The 20,511-nt window shown below is 48.8% G+C and overlaps 1 long non-coding RNA gene across 1 annotated transcript; it reads left to right on the top strand.

The window, feature by feature from the left end:
* The first annotated feature begins 3,401 nt into the window (after positions 1-3,401).
* Positions 3,402-12,636, top strand: LOC134739834 (uncharacterized). The gene is made up of 3 exons (XR_010126863.1): positions 3,402-3,521; positions 5,493-5,634; positions 12,230-12,636. It is a non-coding gene; the product is annotated as an uncharacterized LOC134739834 (long non-coding RNA).
* Positions 12,637-20,511: the final 7,875 nt, after the last annotated feature.

Below are 20,511 nucleotides of genomic sequence, written 5' to 3'. Positions count from 1 at the left end.
TTGGGCCCAAGCCTGCTCTCTCGGGCCTCAGGGTGTACTATGTGTGCACCCCCCAACGTCTTGGAACTGAATAGTTATCCTGACCAGGGATTTAATGTTAGAAGATAAAAGATAGGAGCATTTCCCTCTGGCTGTGTGTATGTGTGTGTGTGTTGTGTGCGTGCGTGCGCGTGTGTACCTACGTAGTGAAGGGTGTTTATTTTTGAAAAAAGGGCACTTCTGTGGACCTGGGCTCCTCAGAGCTCTTTGGGGCTCAAGACTTGGCTCTCAGGACCTGGTGTCAAGGGGTCAGAGGTGGCAACAACGGACTTGGACTCCCTAAGAGAAAACTCCACCCTTCTGGCTGCCCGTACTTGACAATGAACCTAGAAGGGGGTGCTGGATGCCAGGTGCGGCTGGCATTCAGGCCTCCCTCAGCTTCCTCTCCTGGGGTCCTGGCCAACAAGGCCAGCCAGCACACAGCAAGAGGCTCCTTGGAGAAGCTTCAGCCTCCTCATGGGCAGCCTCGCCTCCACTTTCCTCAGTTCTGTAAGCAGCACATCAGGGCCTGCTGCACGCCACTCATGTGTGTTCACTTGCGTAGGACAAGGCTTTTAAAAGATGCATTTCTTTTTTTCTTTTTCTTTTTTTTTTTTTTGAAACAGGATCCCACTCTGTTGCCCAGGCTGCAGTGCAGTGGCATAATCATGGCTCACTGCAGTCTCAATTGATACTCCCACCTCAGCCTCTTGAGTAGCTGGGACTACAGTCACAAGCCACCACGTCCGGCTAATGTTTGTATTTTTTATACAGATGGGTTTTGCCATGTTGCCCACGGCTGATCTTGAACTTCTAGGCTCAAGCGATCTGCCCACATTGGCCTCCTAAAGTACTGGGATTAAATTTTAAAACGAGTGTAAATTGTTCTTCAAAACAACTGTTTTGTAGGACTACGTGTCACTTTAAATGTTGAAAATGTAGCATCCAAATTGAAATGTGCTTTGTGAAATACCCTCTGGATTTCAGAGTTAGCACAAAAATAAGAATGCTCTCATGAGCCACTGCACCCGGCTAAACGATGCATTTCTGCCAATTTGAAAATTATGTGCTGGTAACAAATCAGGATTCCAGAAACATGCCCTCCTCCAGAGAGGACCACCATGGGCAGGGCTGAAGAGGGCTTCCCCTCGCGAGCCTCACTCACTGCAGAGAGCCCTTTGGTAAGTAGACCAGGACATTAACTGCTTGTGCTGTGCCAAGTGGCTTAGTCACACAGTGGCATAACCATGCTAGAACCTGGGTCTTCAGGGCCATCCATACGTGTTCTTTCCAAGAATCATGCTGTGCCAAGCTCAGTGCCTGCCCCCAATGCCCGCTGGGGCTGTGGGTACCTATGTCTGTGTGAACCTCATGCCGCCGGGGCCCTATGAGATGCTCCCTGGCTGACCTCCTGCCCAGGGCTCACTCTATGGGCGTGGTCTCTGAGGATCAGGACCTTTCCCCATACACATCCCCATTTCCATTGACAATGGTGTCCCCAACCTCCGGTGCCTGCAGTAGGGTCAGAAAATAAAACTAGATTTAACTCAAACCCACTTCCTAGTGCAGAAATATAGAAATAGAATGTGATCTACATTATGATTAAAAACATTCTAATAGCCGCTTTTTTAAAAAGGTTAAATGTTTCATTTAACTCAATATATCAAAAATATTTCAGTGTGAGGCCAGGCGCCGTGGCTCACTCCTGAATCCCAGCACTTTGGGAGGCCGAGGCGGGTGGATCACCTGAGGTCAGGAGATCGAGACCATCCTGGCCAACATGGTGAAACCCTGACTCTGCTAAAAATACAAAAATTAGCTGGGCATGGTGGCAGGTACCTGTAATTTCAGCTACTTGGGGGGCTGAGGCAGGAGAACCAGTTGAACCTGGGAGGCAGAAGTTGCAGTGAGCCGAGATGACACCACTGCACTCCAGCCTGGGCAATAGAGTGAGACTCTGTCTCAAAAAACAAACAAAAATTTCAGCATGTAATTCACAGTAAAGGAATGAGATAGTTTGGATTCTTTATTTTTGTGCTAACTGAAATCCAGGGGGTATTTCACAAAGCACATCTCAATTTGGACGCTACACTTTCAATATTTAAAGTGCCACATAGTCCTATAAAACAAAGTTGCTTTGCAGAACAATTTACACTCGTTTTAAAATTAAAAATTAAAATTATATACCACGAAAAATTTGATAATCAATAGCCACAGCTGGCTACCTATTCAGAAGCACGGGCCCTAGCAGCCTCTCCGTGCTGCAGGGATCTTTAGAGAAGCAGGCCTGGCGCGGTGGCTCACGCCTATAATCCCAGCACTTTGGGAGGCCGAGGCAGTTGGATCACTTGAGGTCAGGAGTTCGAGACCAGCCTGGCCAACATGGTGAAACTTCGTCTCTGCTAAAAATACAAAACTTAGGCGGGCATGGTTGCACACATCTGTAATCCCAGCTAGGGTGAGTCAGGAGAATCGCCTGAACCTGGGGAGGTAGAGGTTGCAGTGAGCCGAGATCGCGCCACAGCACTCCAGGCTGGGCGACAAAGCGAGACTCCGTCTCAAAAACAAAAAACAAAAACCACGAAGCAGGCAAGTGACAAGAGCAAAGGAGCAACTTTGCTTAGGAATCTAGGGCAGAACCCAGAACCTCCCAATCCGCAGAGAATGTTCCAGGGACTGGAAGGGTGGACGGCGCACCCAGTCCGGTCCCTGGGGGCGGACTGGGTGGCCAGGTCGGAGCTGGCAGTCAGGGGAGCCTGGGCAGCGCCTCGGTCCCCTTGGGGCCTTGACTTCCAGGACGTGAGAACGCCGCCAGCCCTGCCTCGTGGGCCGGAGCCTAGCAGGCCCGGGTAAGGGAATCTTACTCTGTGGGTTACACCTGTCCTCCGCAGAACTGGAGCTGCCCGGGCTTGAGGCGTGGACAGTGCAGCCCAGCAGGTGAGCAGGCAGGGGCGAGAAGGGCGGAGCGGGTGGGATTGGGCGGGGCGGGCTGCGGAGTCCGCGCGGCAGTCCCCGCCACGGCCACCAGGGGGCGCACGTGCTTCGTGCTTCGGCACCAGCTCGCGGGCGGGAGTCTGGGTGGGGCGGGGTTGGCTGGGGCAGGGCGGTCCAAGCGGCCCGCGGGCGTGGACCCGGGAGGCCTCTGGCATCTGCCCCACCTGAGAGGTGGGAACTGGGCAGGGAGGGACGTAGATTCCTCATCGACGTGACCCTTGTAGGGAAAGAGCCCCCAAAACAGGGAGTTCGGTAGAGGCGCCAGAGCTGACATGGGCACTGCCGCAGTGCCAGCCACTGCCACCAAACCCTCCCAGCAGGGCGGGGCGGCCAAGGCAGGGGTGACGACGAGGGGGCGGCTCAGCCCACCTCCCCCGCTGATCTGTCGGGAAAGGAGGAAGAAGGGTCATGAAAACCTCACACACCGCTAGGAGGGGGCATCCTGGAGTAGGGGGCTGGATCAGGACCCGGCTGGACGGGAAGGAGCTGGGTAAAGGGAGGGCACCCGGGTAGGGCGTGGCTCGGGCTGTGCGGGAAGCGGGGAGCGGGGAGTGGACTCAGGGGGAGGAGTCAGCGTTCTGGCTGGCCTGGGAGCACGTGGCCGGGGGGCACTGTGGGAAGGGGGTGGGATGGTGGAGTGCTGGCTTCGGGCCAGGTCAGGCATCAGAGGCCCAAAGTAAAGGATACAGAGAGAGGGAAAGGGAGAGAAAGGGAGAGACCCGAAGCGGGAGGGCCGAGCGGCAGGGCGGGAGGCGAGGATAGTGGGTGGGGCTCGGGCTGCAGGGCTGGAGCCTGGGGGACCTGGAGCACAGGGGCAGGAGGAAGGGACAGGAAGGATACCTGGGCCTGCAGGGCGTTCCCTGCGGAGATTGATTGAGTGAAGACTGCGACGTCCACCTTCAGGGCTCTCTCTAGCTCCCTCTTCCTGTCTGCTATCACTTGCTCTGGGGGAAGCCAGCGGGTTGTTTTGAGCTGCCCTCTCCTTTGGAGAGCCCCACCTGGCTGGGAACCGAAGCCCTGAACCAACAGCCAGCAAGAGCTGAGGCTTGGCGACCAACAGCGCGTGAGCCGGCTGTGGATGCCTGGACCCGGTGCAGCTGAGAATGGCTGCGGCAGGCCTCATCAGCGATCCTGAGCCGCAGCAGCCTGGGCGCAGCTTCCCGGGCTCCTGACCCTCGGAAACTGGGAAATAGATGGGAATGCGGATTTGCTGCTTTAAGCTTCTAAGTTTTGGGTGTAATCCATTATGCAGCAATAGATACCTAATAGTCTGGTTTTTTGGAACCACTGTATTTTCCCCATACTGCTTATCTCTTAACTAGTTTTATGTGAGATAGAAAAACAGGCCGGGCACAGTGGCTCACGCCTGTAATCCCAACACTTTAGGAGGCCAAGGCAGGAGGATCACTTGAGCCCAGGAGTTCCAGACCAGCTTGAGCAACATAGGGAGACCCGTCTCTACAAAAAAATGTAAAAATTAGCCCAGTGTGATGGCACATGTATGTGGTCCCAACCACAAGAGAGGCTAAGGTGTGAGGGCCACTTGAGCCCAGGAGGTTAAGGCTGCAGTGAGCCAAGATTGTGACATTACACTCCAGTCTGGGCTGCAGAACGTGACCCTGTCTCAAAATAATAATAATAATAATTTGTAGCATATTTAAGGCACTGCTATAAATTTTTTAATTTTCTACTTATTACAACTAAACCTAATCTTAAATGATTCTATAATAAAGACTGGAAATAACAATGGAATGGGAAATTCGTTTCCTATTCTTTCTGTCTGTCATTCTAGCTTTGACTTCCATTTGGAAGGCCACTTCATGGTTCAATACAGTGGCTGGAGCTCCAGAGAAAAGGTGCTCATCTCTCAGCCGACAGCTCCTTTTTTTTTTTTTTTTTTTTTTTTTGAGACAGGGTCTCGCTCTGTCATCCAAGCTGGAGTGCAGTGGTGTGATCTTGGCTCACTGCAACCTCCACCTCCCAGGTTCAAGCAATTCTCCAGCCTCAGCCTCCAGAGTAGCTGGGATTACAGGCGCCCACCACCACACTCAGCTAATTTTTGTATGTTTAGTAGAGATGGGGTTTCACCATGTTGGCCAGGCTGGTCTTGAAATCCTGATCTCAAGTGATCCACCCACCTCGGCCTCCAACCAAAAGTACTGGGATTACAGGCGTGAGCCACCACACCCGGCCTGACAGTTCCTTTTAAGGAGTCTTGGAAGCCTCCTCCACGCTTCCACTTAAACCTCTTGGGCCAAACTGAGCCACAGGCCCACACCCTGCTTCGGGGAAGTTGGGAAATATACTTCTTCACCTGGGTACATTGCCCCCTTGAATAAAATTAGGGTTCTAGTGTAACGTGGACCTTGCATTTTTGGAACCTATTGGAACAAGTCAGCTCTTTAAAAAATTCTGAGACAATTGGGGAAATTTAAACAATAAGTAGTATGATATGAATAAATTAAGATTTTTTTTTTTAGAAAGGATCTTCCTCCATTGCCCAGACTGGAGTGCAGTGGTACAACCATAGCTCACTGCAGCCTCAATCTCTGGGGCTCAAGTGATCCTCCCACCTCAGCCTCCCAAGTAACTGGGACCACAGGCGCACGCCACCATGCCCAGGTAATTATTTGGGGTTTTTTTAGATGTGAGGTCTCACCCTGTTGCCCAGACTGGTCTCAAACTCCTGAGCTCAAGCCATCCTCCTGCCTTGGCCTCCCAAAGTGTTGGGATTACAGGTGTGAGCCGCCACACCTGGTGATTATTTTTTTATAGGTGATAAAGGTATTGTGTTTTGTGATAAAGGTATTGTGTTTTATATGATATTGTGCATATGTATATATTTACTAGTGTATATGTTCAAAAATTACCTGTTGGAAATACTTACTGAATTTATGGATGAAATTATATGTCCAGATTTGTTTCAGAATAATCCAATAATGGGGTGGGAATGTAATAGAAGAAACAAGGTTAGCCATGTGTTAAAGCTGAATGACGGCTATGTGGCCATTCTTTATACCATTCTCTCTTTTAAATAGGTTATACATTTTTCATAATAAAAGTTTCTTTAGTCTGTTTTTATGTTTGTTGGTTTTTGAGATGAAGTCTCGCTCTGTTGCCTAGGCTGGAGTGCAATGGCACAATCTTGGCTCACTGCAACCTCCGTCTCCTGGGTTCAAGCGATTCTCCTGCCTCAGCCTCCCGAGTAGCTGGGAGTACAGATGTGTACCACTCTACCCAGCTATTTTTTTTTTTTTTTTTTTTTTTGTATTTTTACTAGAGAATGGTTTAGTAGAGAAGGGTTTCACCATGTTGGCCAGGCTGGTCTAAACTCCTGACCTCTAGTGATCCACCCGCCTCAGCTTCCCAAAGTGCTGAGATTATAGGCATGAGCCATTGCACCCGGCCTTTAGTCTGTTTTTAGTAAAAGTCTTAAGGTCTATATTTGAAATTTTGCAATTCTAAAAAACCAGGATTCTATTAATATTACTAAGGAATAGGAGAGGTTGGCTTTACCAACATATAGAACAGGCTCTGTCACAGTGACTAGCAGCGGACCCCAGTCCTTAACTGGCAGAGATGGACCAAATGCCCCATGATCTGATGTCCTCCCTCCAGGCCTTGCCACCAGCTAGACCCCTCAATTGACTGGGACTTACTGGATCCTGTGTGTGGCCAGGTTTGCATTCTAGGCCTTGGAGAAAGGGGTTTAGCTGGAGGCATGTAGGACCCTGGCCCCAGTCCCAAGCAGTTTATAATTTATTTGAGCAACCATCACAAAGCAACAACACCCACACTCCAAGTAGTCACTCGAAGATAGCAGCTAAGTACGTGGCAAAGTACATGTGGGTTCTTTCAGTGAGAAGGGTGAGGCCAAGGTGTGACACCTGGAGGAGGAGGCAGGGATGAACTGGAGAATGATAAGGAGAGGAAACCCATCTGAGAGAAGAGCATGGGATCAGGAGGCTTTGCTGAGCCTCGCTGCCAACTGCATGGCCAGGGGGCCGAGGGAAACAGGCTCTGTGCCTGTTTCTGGCCCTAGCAAAAGAATGTGTTGTTCAGGATAAAAAGGCGAGCCACAAAGTCTCCCTGTTAACAGTGACAGTCGTAACAACAGCAACAGCAGCTAGTGTTTTAATGTTTCAGGCACCCGGCTAAAGGGTTTAACTTACAGCAAGGCCGTGAGGCTGGTATGATCACCCTGCAGTGGACACCTGTTATTTCTGCCTACCCAGCATCCGTTCCCCCTTCTTCTGGTATCAGTACTGCAATGCTATTTGAGGGAACAACCCTGCCTCCCTCACCTCATCCAAGTGGTTTTTGGAAGCTAACTCCAAAACTCCCCCTCCCCGCAGTGGTGGGGCCCTCTGACCCAGCCAGCCAGTCAAGTCCCCTACTCAGTTCAGAGAGGAGCACATGACTGGGGCTTCTGTTGAAACCACTGGGAAAGTGAAGAGCCTCTTCCCTCTGGGGCTGCAAAGCTCAGAGCTGGTGAGACTAGAGCCAGGTTGTGGAGAGCCTGCCTGAGAACCTCCCTGGACTTCTCCTTCAGGGGAAAACATCAAGCTCCTTCCTGTCATTTGCAATCAATAATCCTGACTAATACACATCTTTAGTATTCAGGTGAGGAACAGAAAGGTGCAGTTATGAGCCCAAGCTTACCATGTCCTCTTAGAGTCAGCAGTAGCCAAAATGGGAAAAGCGGTATCTTGACCCTTAGGAAGAGAGACTTCCAAAAGTGCAGATAAAAGAATAAATCTAAACCAAAGCTTTAAATAGAAGAAGGTGGCCTTCAATTAAAGATGGCCAGTGGCCAGGTGTGGTGGCTCATGCCTGTAATCCCAGCACTTTGGAAGGCCAGGAGAGGTGGATCACTTGAGGCCAGGAGTTGGAGACCAGCCTGGCCAACATGGCAAAACCCTGTTTCTAGTAATAATACAACAATTAGCCAGGCATGGTGGCAGGTGCCTGTAATCCCAGCTACTCAGGAGGCTGAGGCAGGAGAATCGCTTGAACCCAGGAGGTGAGGTTGCAGTGAGTTCAGATCGCGCCTCTGCACTCCAGCCTGCTGACAGAGTAAAACTGTGTCTCAAAAAAAAAAAAAAAAAGATGGCCGATTGACCATACAGGTTAATCTCACTCCTCCGACACCAAAACCCCACTAAAATGACAGTAGAGGGTTACAAAAGTGGGCAAGGCACATAACCCACAGACACAAAAAGTAAGGAAGAGTAGACATTGGCAAACCAACAATAGCACAACAACAAAAAGATTCTTGTTGTTGGAGCCCAGGAGTTCCAGGTCACCGTGAGCTATGATTGCGCCACTGCACTCCAGCCTGGGGGACAGTGAGACCTTGTCTCTAAAACAAACAAACAACCCATTGAAAACTGGAAAACAGGTGTACATGTAGTAACTAACTTAATAGATTAAAAACAAAACACTGCAAACTGCCACCCCAAAGATCAGTGGTTCCAGGTTCCTCTGATCAGTGAGGGGTAAACGAAGGACTGTAACAGGAGGTCAAGTTGAAAGCTTAAGACAGCAGGTGCGGTGGCTCATGACTGTCATCCTAGCACTTTAGGAAGCTGAGGTGGGCAGATCACTTGAGGCCAGGAGTTGGAGACCAGCCTGGGCAACATGGTGAAACCCCATCTCTACAAAGAAATTAGCCAGGTGTGGTGGCATACGGCCGTAGTCCCAGCTACTTGGGAGCCTGAGGTGGGAGAATCACCTGAGCCTGGGGAGGTTGAGGCTGCAGTGAGCTGTGATGATGCCACTGCATACCAGCCTGGGTAACAGAGTGAGACCCCGCCTCAAAAAAAAAAAAAAAAAAAAAGAAAGAAAGCTTAAGACATTTTGGGGATCTAGAGCTCCTCCTCACTTCTGTGTACCCAGGTTACTGACCCGTTCCCAGCTGAGCAGAAGACTAGAGGATTCTGCTAGGAGGGGATATGAACACAGCTGAGGGGAAATTACCATACCCAAAATCTAGGTTTGAAGTGGCAGTTAACGTGCGGAATGGTATCACAGTCTCCCTCCCTAACTCATCTCCCACAAGCCTGGGAGCAAGGCTTATTGCATTCAGGTAGGAAATGGAAGGGCTCCTCTGTAAGTACTCAGACCAACTCAAGAGGAAGGACCCAAAGATACTAACATTAGGAGTTTCCCAGTGAAATGGCCGAATCAGATTACAATTGGTGGTCACCAGTTGACAAGCTCACCCATGCACGCAGCTTCTAATCAGCTTTATTTTTATTTATTTTATTTATTTATTTATTTTATTTATTATTATTATTTTTTGAGATGGAGTCTTGCTCTGTTGCCCAGGCTGGAGTGCAGTAGTGCCATCTTGGCTCACTGCAAGCTCCGCCTCCCAGGTTCACACCATTCTCCTGCCTCAGCCTCCCAAGTAGCTGGGACTACAGGCACCTGCCACCACGCCCAGCTAATTTTTTGTATTTTTAGTAGAGACGGGGTTTCACCATGTTATCCAGGATGGTTTCAATCTCCTGACCTCGTTATCCACCTGCCTCGGCCTCCCAAAGTGCTGGGATTACAGGCGTGAGCCACCGTGCCCAGCCTTATTTTTGTAATTAATTAATTAATTAATTAATTTTGAGACCGAGTTTTGATCTTGTTGCCCAGGCTGGAGTGCAGTGGCATGATCTCAGCTCACTGCAACCTCTGTCTCCCAGGTTTAAGCGATTCTCCTGCCTCAGCCACCCGAGTACACCACCACGCCCGGCTAACTTGTATTTTTAGTAGAGACGGGGTTTTACCTTGTTGGCCAGACTGGTCTGGAACTCCTCAGGTGATCCACCTGCCTCGGCCTCCCAAAGTGCTGGGATTACAGGTGTATGCCACCATGCCTGGCCTTAATCAGCTTCAAAAATATGAATAGAGCAAGATTCAACTATATGCTATTTATGGGAGACATATTTTAGATTTAAGCATACAAATCGGTTGAAAACATTTTAATGGAAAATGATACAAATGGTAACCATAAGAAAGCTGCAGTGAGTTTACTAATATCAGACAAAATAGACTTTCAAACAAAATATGGCCGGGCGCAGTGGCTCATGCCTGTAATCCCAACACTTTGGGAGGCCAAGGCGGCAGATCACTTGAGGCCAGGAGTTTGAGACCAGCCTGGCCAACAGATGAAATCCCATCTCTACTAAAAATATAAAAATTAGCCAGGCATGGTGGCTGGCGCCTGTAATCCTAGCTACTCGGGAGGCTGAGGCAGGAGAATCGCTTGAACCTGGGAGGCAGAGGTTGCAGGGAGCTGAGATTGTGCCATTGCACTCCAGCCTGGGCAATGAGCAAGACTCTGTCTCAAAACAAACAAACAAAATATGTCACTAGAAGTAATGAGGGACATTGTATGATGATAAAAAGGTCAATCCATCAGAAAAATATAACAATGATAAACATGTACCTAAAAACAGAGCTGCAGAATATATGAAGCAGAAAACAGAATTGAAGGGAAAAATAGACAATTCACAATATAGTTGGAGACTTTAATATCCCACTTTTAATAATACATAGAACTAATAACAGAACTAAATATGTAGATAGGCAGAAGATCCGTATGGAAGCAGAAGACTTGAACAACACTATAAACCAACTAGACCTAACTGACATCTGTAGAACACTCCACCCAACAACAAGAGAATACACATTCTTCTCAAATGCACATGGAACATTCTCTAGGATAGATTATATGTTAGGCCACAAAACTAGCATCAATACATTTACAAGGAATGAAGTTGTACCAAGGATGTTTTCTGTTCATAATGGAGTGAAATTTGAAATTAATAACAGAAAGAAATTAGGAAAATTCAAAAATATGTGGAAATTAAACATATACTCATAAGTAATCAATAGGTCAAAAAATAGACCACAAGGGAAATTAGGAAATACTTCAAGATGAATGAACACAAAAACTCAACATGCCAAAATGTATGGAATTCCCTATAACATAGTATTTATAGGGAAAATTATAGCCGTACCTGTCTATATTTAAAAGGAAGAACAACCACAAATCAATAATCTTAAGTTTCTGCCTTAAGACACTGGGAAAAGAAGAAGAAACTAAGCCCCCAGCAAACAGAAGAAAGGAAATAATAAGGATTAGAGCAGAAATTAATGAAATAGAGAATTAAAAAAAAAAAGAGGAAATTAACCACACCAAAAGCTGACTATTTGAAAAGCTCAACAAACTTTACAAACCTTTAGCTAGACTGACCAAGCAAAATACAAACTAACTAACTAAAGGAGGGAAAAAGAGAAAAGAAAAAAAATTGTGAAAATCAGGAATGAGAGAGGGGACATTACAACCTCATTTTACAGAAATAAAAAAGATGGAGCTCAATGCAGTGGCACATGCCTGTAATTCCAGCTACTCGGGAGGCTGAGGCAGGAGGATAGCTTGAGTCCAGGAGTATGAGACTAGCCTGGGCAACACAGTGACACCCTGTCTCTAAACTAAAAAGAAACAATGAAAAGGGAATACTATGAACAACCATAAGACAACAAATTAGACAACTTAGATGAAATTGAGAAATTACTGGCAAGACATAAACTAACATAAACTAAGACATAACTAACAGTTAGTTTCACTGGTGAACTCTACCCAAAATTTAAAAAGGAAATAATACCAAATTTTGACACTCTTACCAAAAGATAGAAGAGAAAGGAGCACTTTTCAACTCATTTTATGAGGCTAATAGTATTGTAATACCAAAATCAGACAAAGATATCATAGGAAAAGAGAACCACAGACCAATATCTCCTATGAATATAGGTGGAAGAATCCTCAGTGAGATACTGGCAAACCAAAACCACTAACATGTGAAATGTATTATACACCATGACCAAGCAGGATTTATCCCAGGAATGCAAGGTTGGCTTAACATGTGAAAATCAATTAATGTAATACATTGTATTACTAGAATAAAGGACAAAACCCACATAATCATCTCAATAGATGCAGCAAAAGCATTTGACAAAGTTCAACACCCTTTAATGATAAAAACATCTGACAGCTCTCCCTCTCCCTCTCCCTCTCCCTCCTCTCCCTCTCCCTCTCCCTCCTCTCCCTCCTCTCCCTCCTCTCCCTCCTCTCCCTCCTCTCCCTCCTCTCCCTCTCCCTCTCCCTCTCCCTCTCCCTCTCCCTCTCCCTCTCCCTCTCCCTCTCCCCTTTCTTCAGTCTCCCTCTCCTTCTTTTTTCGGTCTCCCTCTGTTGCCGAGGCTGGACTGTGCTGCCGTGATCTCGGCTTGCTGCAACCTCCCTGCCTCGGGCTCCTGTGACTCTCCTGCCTTGGCCTGCCGGATGCCTGGGATTGCAGGCACGCGCCGCCACGCCTGAATGGTTTTTGTGTTTTTGGTGGAGACAGGGTTTCGCCGTGTTGACCGGGCTGGTCTCCAGCTCCTGGCCTCGAGTGATCTGCCTGCCTCGGCCTCCCGAGGTGCTGGGATTGCAGACGGAGTCTCGCTCACTCAATGCTCAATGTTGCTCAGGCTGGAGTGCAGTGGCGTGATCTCGGCTCGCTACAACCTCCACCTACCAGCCTCCTGCCTTGGCCTCTTAAACTGCTAAGATTACAGCCTCTGCCCCGCCGCCACCCTGTCTAGGAAGTGAGGAGGGTCTCTGCCTGGCCGCCCATCGTCTGGGATGTGAGGAGCGTCTCTGCCCGGCCGCCCATCGTCTGGGATGTGAGGAGCGCCTCTGCCCGGCCACCCCGTCTGGGAGGTGAGGAGTGCCTCTGCCCCGCCGCCACCCCGTCTGGGAGGAAGTGAGGAGCGCCTCTGCCCGGCCGCCCCGTCTGGGAGGTGAGGAGCGCCTCTGCCTGGCCGCCACCCTGTCTGGGAGGAAGTGAGGAGCACCTCTGCCCGGCTGCCCCATCTGGGAAGGGAGGAGCGCCTCTGCCCGGCCGCCACCCCATATGGGAAGTGAGGAGCACCTCTGCCTGGCCACCCTGTCTGGGAGGTGAGGAGCGCCTCTGCCCAGCCGCCCCGTCTGGGAGGTGAGGAGTGCCTCTGCCCGGCCGCCACCTCCTCTGGGAGGAAGTGAGGAGCACCTCTGCCCGGCTGCCCCGTCTGGGAGATGAGGAGCACTTCTGCCTGGCCGCCCCGTCTGGGAGGTGAGGAGCGCCTCTGCCTGGCCGCCACCCCATCTGGGAGGAAATGAGGAGCGCCTCTGCCCGGCCGCCCCATCTGGGAAGTGAGGAGCGCCTCTGCCCGGCCGCCCCGTCTGGGAAGTGAGGAGCGCCTCTGCCCGGCCGCCCCGTCTGGGAAGTGAGGAGTGCCTCTACCCGGCTGCCACCCCGTCTGGGAGGAAGTGAGGAGCACCTCTGCCCGGCTGTCCCGTCTGGGAGATGAGGAGCACCTCTGCCCGGCCGCCCCGTCTGGGAGGTGAGGAGCGCCTCTGCCTGGCCGCCACCCCGTCTGGGAGGAAGTGAGGAGCGCCTCTGCCTGGCTGCCCCATCTGGGAAGTGAGGAGCGCCTCTGCCTGGCCGCCACCCCGTCTGGGAGGAAGTGAGGAGCGCCTCTGCCCGACCGCCCCGTCTGGGAAGTGAGGAGCACCTCTGCCCGGCTGTCCCGTCTGGGAGATGAGGAGCACCTCTGCCCGGCCGCCCCGTCTGGGAGGTGAGGAGCGCCTCTGCCCGGCCGCCACCCCGTCTGGGAGGAAGTGAGGAGCGCCTCTGCCTGGCCACCCCGTCTGGGAGGTGAGGAGCGCCTCTGCCCGGCCGCCCCGTCTGGGAAGTGAGGAGTGCCTCTACCCGGCTGCTACCCCGTCTGGGAGGAAGTGAGGAGCACCTCTGCCTGGCTGTCCCGTCTGGGAGATGAGGAGCACCTCTGCCCGGCCGCCCCGTCTGGGAGGTGAGGAGTGCCTCTGCCTGGCCGCCACCCCGTCTGGGAGGAAGTGAGGAGCGCCTCTGCCTGGCTGCCCCATCTGGGAAGTGAGGAGCGCCTCTGCCTGGCCGCCACCCCGTCTGGGAGGAAGTGAGGAGCGCCTCTGCCCGGCCGCCCCGTCTGGGAAGTGAGGAGCACCTCTGCCCGGCTGTCCCGTCTGGGAGATGAGGAGCACCTCTGCCCGGCCGCCCCGTCTGGGAGGTGAGGAGCGCCTCTGCCCGGCCGCCACCCCATCTGGGAGGAAGTGAGGAGCGCCTCTGCCTGGCCACCCCGTCTGGGAGGTGAGGAGCGCCTCTGCCCGGCCGCCCCGTCTGGGAAGTGAGGAGCACCTCTGCCCGGCCGCCCTTTCTGGGAGGTGAGGAGCGCCTCTGCCCGGCCGCCCGGTCTGGGAAATGAGGAGCGCCTCTGCCTGGCCACCCCGTCTGGGAGGTGAGGAGCGCCTCTGCCCGGCTGCCCAGTGTGGGAAGTGAGGAGCGCCTCTGCCCGGCCGCCCTGTCTGGGAGGTGAGGAGCGCCTCTGCCTGGCCGCCACCCCGTCTGGGAGGAAGTGAGGAGCGTCTCTGCCCGGCTGCCCCGTCTGGGAAGTGAGGAGCGCCTCTGCCCGGCCGCCCTGTCTGGGAGGTGAGGAGCGCCTCTGCCTGGCTGCCACCCGGCTGGGAGGAAGTGAGGAGCGCCTCTGCCCGGCTGCCCCATCTGGGAAGTGAGGAGCGCCTCTGCCCGGCCGCCCCGTCTGGGAGGTGTACCCAACAGCGACCATCAGGACAGCAACCATCGGGAGTGGGCCATGAGGACGATGACGGTTTTGTTGAAAAGAAGAGGGGGAAGTGTGGGGAAAGGAAGGAGAGATCAGATTGTTGCTGTGTCTGTGTAGAAAGAGGTGGGCATACGAGACTCCATTTTGTTCTGACTAGGAGAAATTCTTCTGCCTTGGGATGCTGTTGATCTATGGCCTTTCCCCCAGCCCCCTGCTCTCTGAAACATGTGCTGTGTCAACTCAGGGTTAAATGGATTAAGGGCGGTGCAAGATGTGCTTTGTTAAACAGATGCTTGAAGGCAGCATGCTCTTTAAGAGTCATCACCACTCCCTAATCTCAAGTACCCAGGGACACAAACACTGCAGAAGGCCGCAGGGTCCTCTGCCTAGGAAAACCAGAGACCTTTGTTCATGTGTTTATCTCCTGACCTTCTCTCCACTATTATCCTATGACCCTCCCATATCCCCCTCTCCGAGAAACACCCAACAATGATCAATAAATACTGAAAAAAAAAAAAAACAAAAAAACAAACAAACAAAAAAAAAACACCTGACAAACTAAGAATAGAAGGAAAATTTCTCAACCTGTAAAGAGCATCTACAAAAGAACTCACAACTAGCATAATGCTTACTGGTGAAAGACTGAAATCTTTCCCCTACATCAGGAACAAGACAAGGATGTCTGCTCTTACTGCTTCCTTTTTTTTTTTTTTTGAGACGGAGTTTTGTTCTTATTGTCCAGGATGGAATGCAATGGCTTGATCTCAGCTCACTGCAACCTCTGCCTCCCAGGTTCAAGTGATTCTCCTGCCTCACGCTCCCTAGTAGCTGGGATCACAGGTGCCCGCCAGCACACCCAGCTAATTTTTCGTATTTTTAGCAGAGACGGGGTTTCACCATGTTGGCCAGGCTGGTCTCGAACTCCTGACCTCAGGTGATCCACCCACCTCGGCCTCCCAAAGTGCTGGGATTACAAGCGTGAGCCACCGTGCCTGGCTGCTCTTATCACTTCTATCTAACATTGTGCTAGAGGTTCTAGCCACAGAGGTTAAGCAAGATAATTAAATAAAAAGCATTCAGATTGGAAAGGAATAAATAAAATTGTCTCTATTTGCAGATCACAGTCTTGTATATAAAAAGTCCTAAGGAATAGATTGATCAAAAATCTGTTCGAATGGGCTGGCAGAGTGGCTCACACCTGTAATCCTAGCACTTTGGGAGGCCGAGTTGGGTGGATCACCTGAGGTCAGGAGGTCAGCTGTAATCTCAGCTACCCAGGAGGCTGAGGCAGGAGGATCACAGGAACCAGGGGTCAGAGGCTGCAGTGAGCTGAGCTTGAGCCACTGCACTCCAGCCTGGGCAACAGAGCAAGACTGTCTCAAAAAAAAAAAAAAAATTCTGTTAGAATGAATGAAGACGTTTAGCAAAGTTGCAAGATACAAGATCAGTATACAAAAATCGATTGTCTTATTTCTACATCCTAGAAATGACCAAACCAAAAATAAAATTAAGGAAACAATTCTATTTTCTCTTGTTTTTCTTTTTCATAGAGACAGGGTTTCTTTCTGCCACTCAGGCTGGAGTGCAGTTGGTTCATGATCATAGCTCACTGTAATCTCAAACTCCTGGGCTCAACTGATCCTTCTGCCTCAGCCTCCCAAAGTGCTGGGATTACAGGTGTGAGCTACTTTGCCTAGCTCAATTCCATGTTCAGTAACATGAAAAATAATAAAATACTTAGGAATAAATTTAACAAAAAAAGCAAAATATGACATTGAAACTATAAAACATCATTGAAATAGCATAAAGAAGACCTAAATAAATATTAATAAGAAGATATTCCTTCTTCATCTGTTGGAAGACATCTGTTGGAGATCACACCACTGCACTCCAGCCTGGGCGACAGAATGAGTCTCTGTCTCAAAAACTAAAAATAAATAAATAAAATAAATAAAAAAGTAGCCGAGCATGGTGGCGCATGCCTGTAGACCCAGCTACTCAGGAGGCTGAGGTGGGAACATCACTTGAGCCTGGGAGGTCAAGGCTCCAGCGAGCCACGATCATGCTGCTGCACTCCAGCCTGGGTAACAGAGTGAGACCCTTTCTCAATTTTCTTTTTTGAAAAAAGTAACACACAGTGCTGGGACAACTGGCTATACATATGCAAACAAATGAAGTTGGATCCCTATCTCACATTGTATACAAAAATTAACCAAAAGTGAATCAGAGACCTAAATGCAAGAGCTAACACTATAAACTGTAGAACTTTTACAAGAAAACATAGTTGTAAATCTTTGTTGGATTAGGTAATGGGTTCTTAAATATGACACCAAAAGCATAAGCAACCATAGAAGAAATAGATAATTTGGAACTTCATCAAAATTAAAAACTATTGTTCTTTAAGGACACTATCAAAAAGGTGAAAAGACAACCCATAGAATGGGAGAGAATACTTGTAAATCACATACCTAACATAGGGGCCTAATATCCAGAAAATACAAACAACTAGTACAACTCAACAATAAAAGATAACACAATTTTTTAAATGGGCAGAATATCTGAAGAGACATTTCTCCAAAGAAGATATACAAATGGCCAATAAGCATATGAAAACATCCTCAATATTATTAGTCATTAGAGAAATGCAAATCAAAACCACAATAATTAGTCAGTCATGGTGGTGCACAACTGCAGTCCCAGCTACTTGGGAGGCTGAGGTGGGAGGATCTCTTGAGCCCAGGAGTTCAAGGCTGCACTGAGCCATGATCCTGCCACTGCATTCCAGCCTCCAGCTGGGGTGACAGAGACCCTGTCTCTAAACAAACAAACAAAAAACCACAATAAGATTCACTAGAGGCCAGGCACAGTGCCTCATGTCTGTAATCCCAGCACTTTGGGAGGCCGAGGCGGGTGGATCATCTGAGATCAGGAGTTCGAGACCAGTCTGACCAGCATGGTGAAACCCTGCCTCTACTGAAAATACAAAAAATGAGCCAGGCGTGGTGGCAGATGCCTGTAATCCCAGTTACTCGGGAGGCTGAAGCAGGAGAATCGCTTGAATACTGGAGGCCAAGGTTGCAGTGAGCCGAGATCTCACCATTGCACTCCAGCCTGGGCAACGAGAGTGAAACTCCGTCTCAAAAAAAAAAAAAAAAAAGAAAGATTCATTAGAATGGCTGTAATAAAAAAGATGGACAATAACAAGTGTTGATAAGGATGTGAAGAAATTGGAATCCTCATACATTGCTGGTGGGAACGTATAATGTTGCAGTCACCTTGGCAAGCAGTCTGGCAATTTCTCAAAAGGTTAAACAGAGTTACCATGAGACCCAGAAACTTCATTCCTATGTGTATACCCAGGTGAATTGAAAACATGCATCCACACAAAAGCTTGTATATTAGTGTTCATAGCAATACTACTCATAATAGCTCATTAAAAAACCCAAATGTCAACTGATGAATGGATAAATAAAATAAAATTTGCCCATATAATGAAATATTATTCAGCCATTAAAGGGAATAAAAAATAGTGCTACATGCTACAACATGGGTGGACCTTGAAGACATTATGCTAAGTGAAAGAATTCAGACACAGAAGGCCACATATTTGTATGATTTCATTTATATGAAATGTGCAGAACAGGCAAATCCATAGAGACAGAAAGTAGATGAGTGGTTGTCAGGAACTGGGCTGAGGGGAGAATGAGAAATGATGGCCAATGGGTAACAGGTTTCTTTTTGAGGTGATGAAAATGTTCTAATATTAGATAGTGGTCACAGTGGCATGACTGTGTGAGTACAGTATACGAAAAATCACTAAATTGTTTGCTTCAAAAGAGTGGATGTCGTGGAATGTGAATTATATCTCAATAAATCTGTTATAAAATGTTATTAGAAATGTTTCTGAGCCAGGCATGGTGGCTCACACCTGTAATCCCAGCACTTTGGGATCCGAGGTGTGTGGATCATTTGAGGTCAGGAGTTCGAGAACCGCCTGGCCAACATGGAGAAACCCCATCGCTACTAAAATACAAAAAAATTAGCCGGGTGTAGAGGCACATGCCTGTAGTCCCAGCTACTCGGGAGGCTGAGGTGGGAGGATTGCTTGAGCCAGGAGGCAGAGGTTGCAGCGAGCCAAGATCACGCCACTGCACTCCAGCCTGGGAGACAGAGTGAGACCCTGTCGCAAAAAAACAAAAACAAAAACAAAAACAGAAATGTCTCTCTTAATGAAAGGATTGGGGTGTTTGTTTTGTTTGTTTGTTTTATTATTAGTTTTTATATCCATGGTTTAATAGGACAAAATTCAGGAATAATTTTAATCTTATTTATTTTTTATTTATTTTTTGTTTGTTTGTTTTTTTGAGGAGTCTTGCTCTGTCACCCAGGCTGGAGTGCAGTGGCGTGATCTCAGCTCATTACAACCTCTGACTCCCGGGTTCAAGTGATTCTCCTGCCTCAGCCTTCTGAGTAGCTGGGACTACAGGTGCCGGCCACCACGCCCAGCTAATTTTTTGTATTTTTAGTAGAGACAGGGTTTCACTGTGTTAGCCAGAATAGTCTTGATCTCCTGACCGCCTCAGCCTCCCAAAGTGCTGGGATTACAGGCATGAGCCATCGCGCCCAGCCTATTTTTTTATTTTTAAAGATGTGTGCATTGAGAAACTTTGTTCACATAAATAAGGAGATGGGAATGGAAAGCATTCGAATACAGCAATTTCTTTTTTTTTTTAATTTTATTATTATTATACTTTAAGTTTTAGGGTACATGTGCACAACGTGCAGGTTTGTTACATATGTATACACGTGCCATGTTGGTGTGCTGCACCCATTAACTCATCATTTAGCATTAGGTATATCTCCTAATGCTATCTCTCCCCCCTCCCCCCACCCCCCAACAGTCCCCAGTGTGTGGTGTTCCCCTTTGAATACAGCAATTTCAATCAATTCCCTGAATTTTTTCTGAATTATAGCCAAAATCATAGCGTAATCTATCATCACAAATGATTTTTAATGATCTGTCTGCTGACAATCTGTTCAGTTCTCTTCTAATTTGCTGAAAGCTAAGAAGTAGAACCCACCTGACTTGCAAAACAATTTTTTTTTACTCAATCACTAAAGTTAATTCCCTTCATCAACTTCCGGCAAGTATACCAAGAAAGCTTAACTAAGACTTATTGAGTAGCTGTAAATTATACATGTTATTTTTTCACTCACAGGAATCTTGCCTGCCTAACCTAGCATATTCCAAAGGGTTAGGAAACTAAGGTGTGCACAGTGACTCACACCTGTAATCCCAGCACTTCAGAAGGCTGAGGCAGGTAGATCACTTGAAGTCAGGAGTTCAAGACCAGCCTGGCCAACATAGTTAAACCTCTTCTCTACTAAAAATACAAAAATTAGCCGAGTGTGGTGGTGCACACCTGTAGCCTCAGCTACTCGGGAGGCTGAGGCAGGAGAATTGCTTGAGCCTGGGAGGTGGAGGTTGCAGTGAGTCAAGATCATGGCACTGCACTCCAGCCTGGGCAACAGAGCAAGACTCCATCTCAAACACACACACACACACACACACACACACACACACACACACCTGTAATCTTTGAGGTTACCTTCTCTACACAACAAAAAAAATTTGCATCTCTCCTGAGCAAACATATGCAAGTTCACAAGTACCTTCACAGAGTGTGGTCCCTAAGCAGCACTCAAGCAGTCAAACATAGATACCTTCTCCTAGAGAACTGAGTAATCCCACAGCGGACGCGATGGCTCACACCAGCAATCCCAGCACTTTGGGAGGCTGAGGTGGGAGGATTGCTTGAGCCC

Source organism: Pongo pygmaeus, chromosome 6 (assembly GCF_028885625.2).
Source record: "Pongo pygmaeus isolate AG05252 chromosome 6, NHGRI_mPonPyg2-v2.0_pri, whole genome shotgun sequence".
Taxonomy (NCBI): Eukaryota; Metazoa; Chordata; class Mammalia; order Primates; family Hominidae; genus Pongo; species Pongo pygmaeus.
The sequence above is the reverse complement of the archived record's forward strand: the minus strand, read 5'-3'. Positions and strand labels throughout refer to the sequence as shown.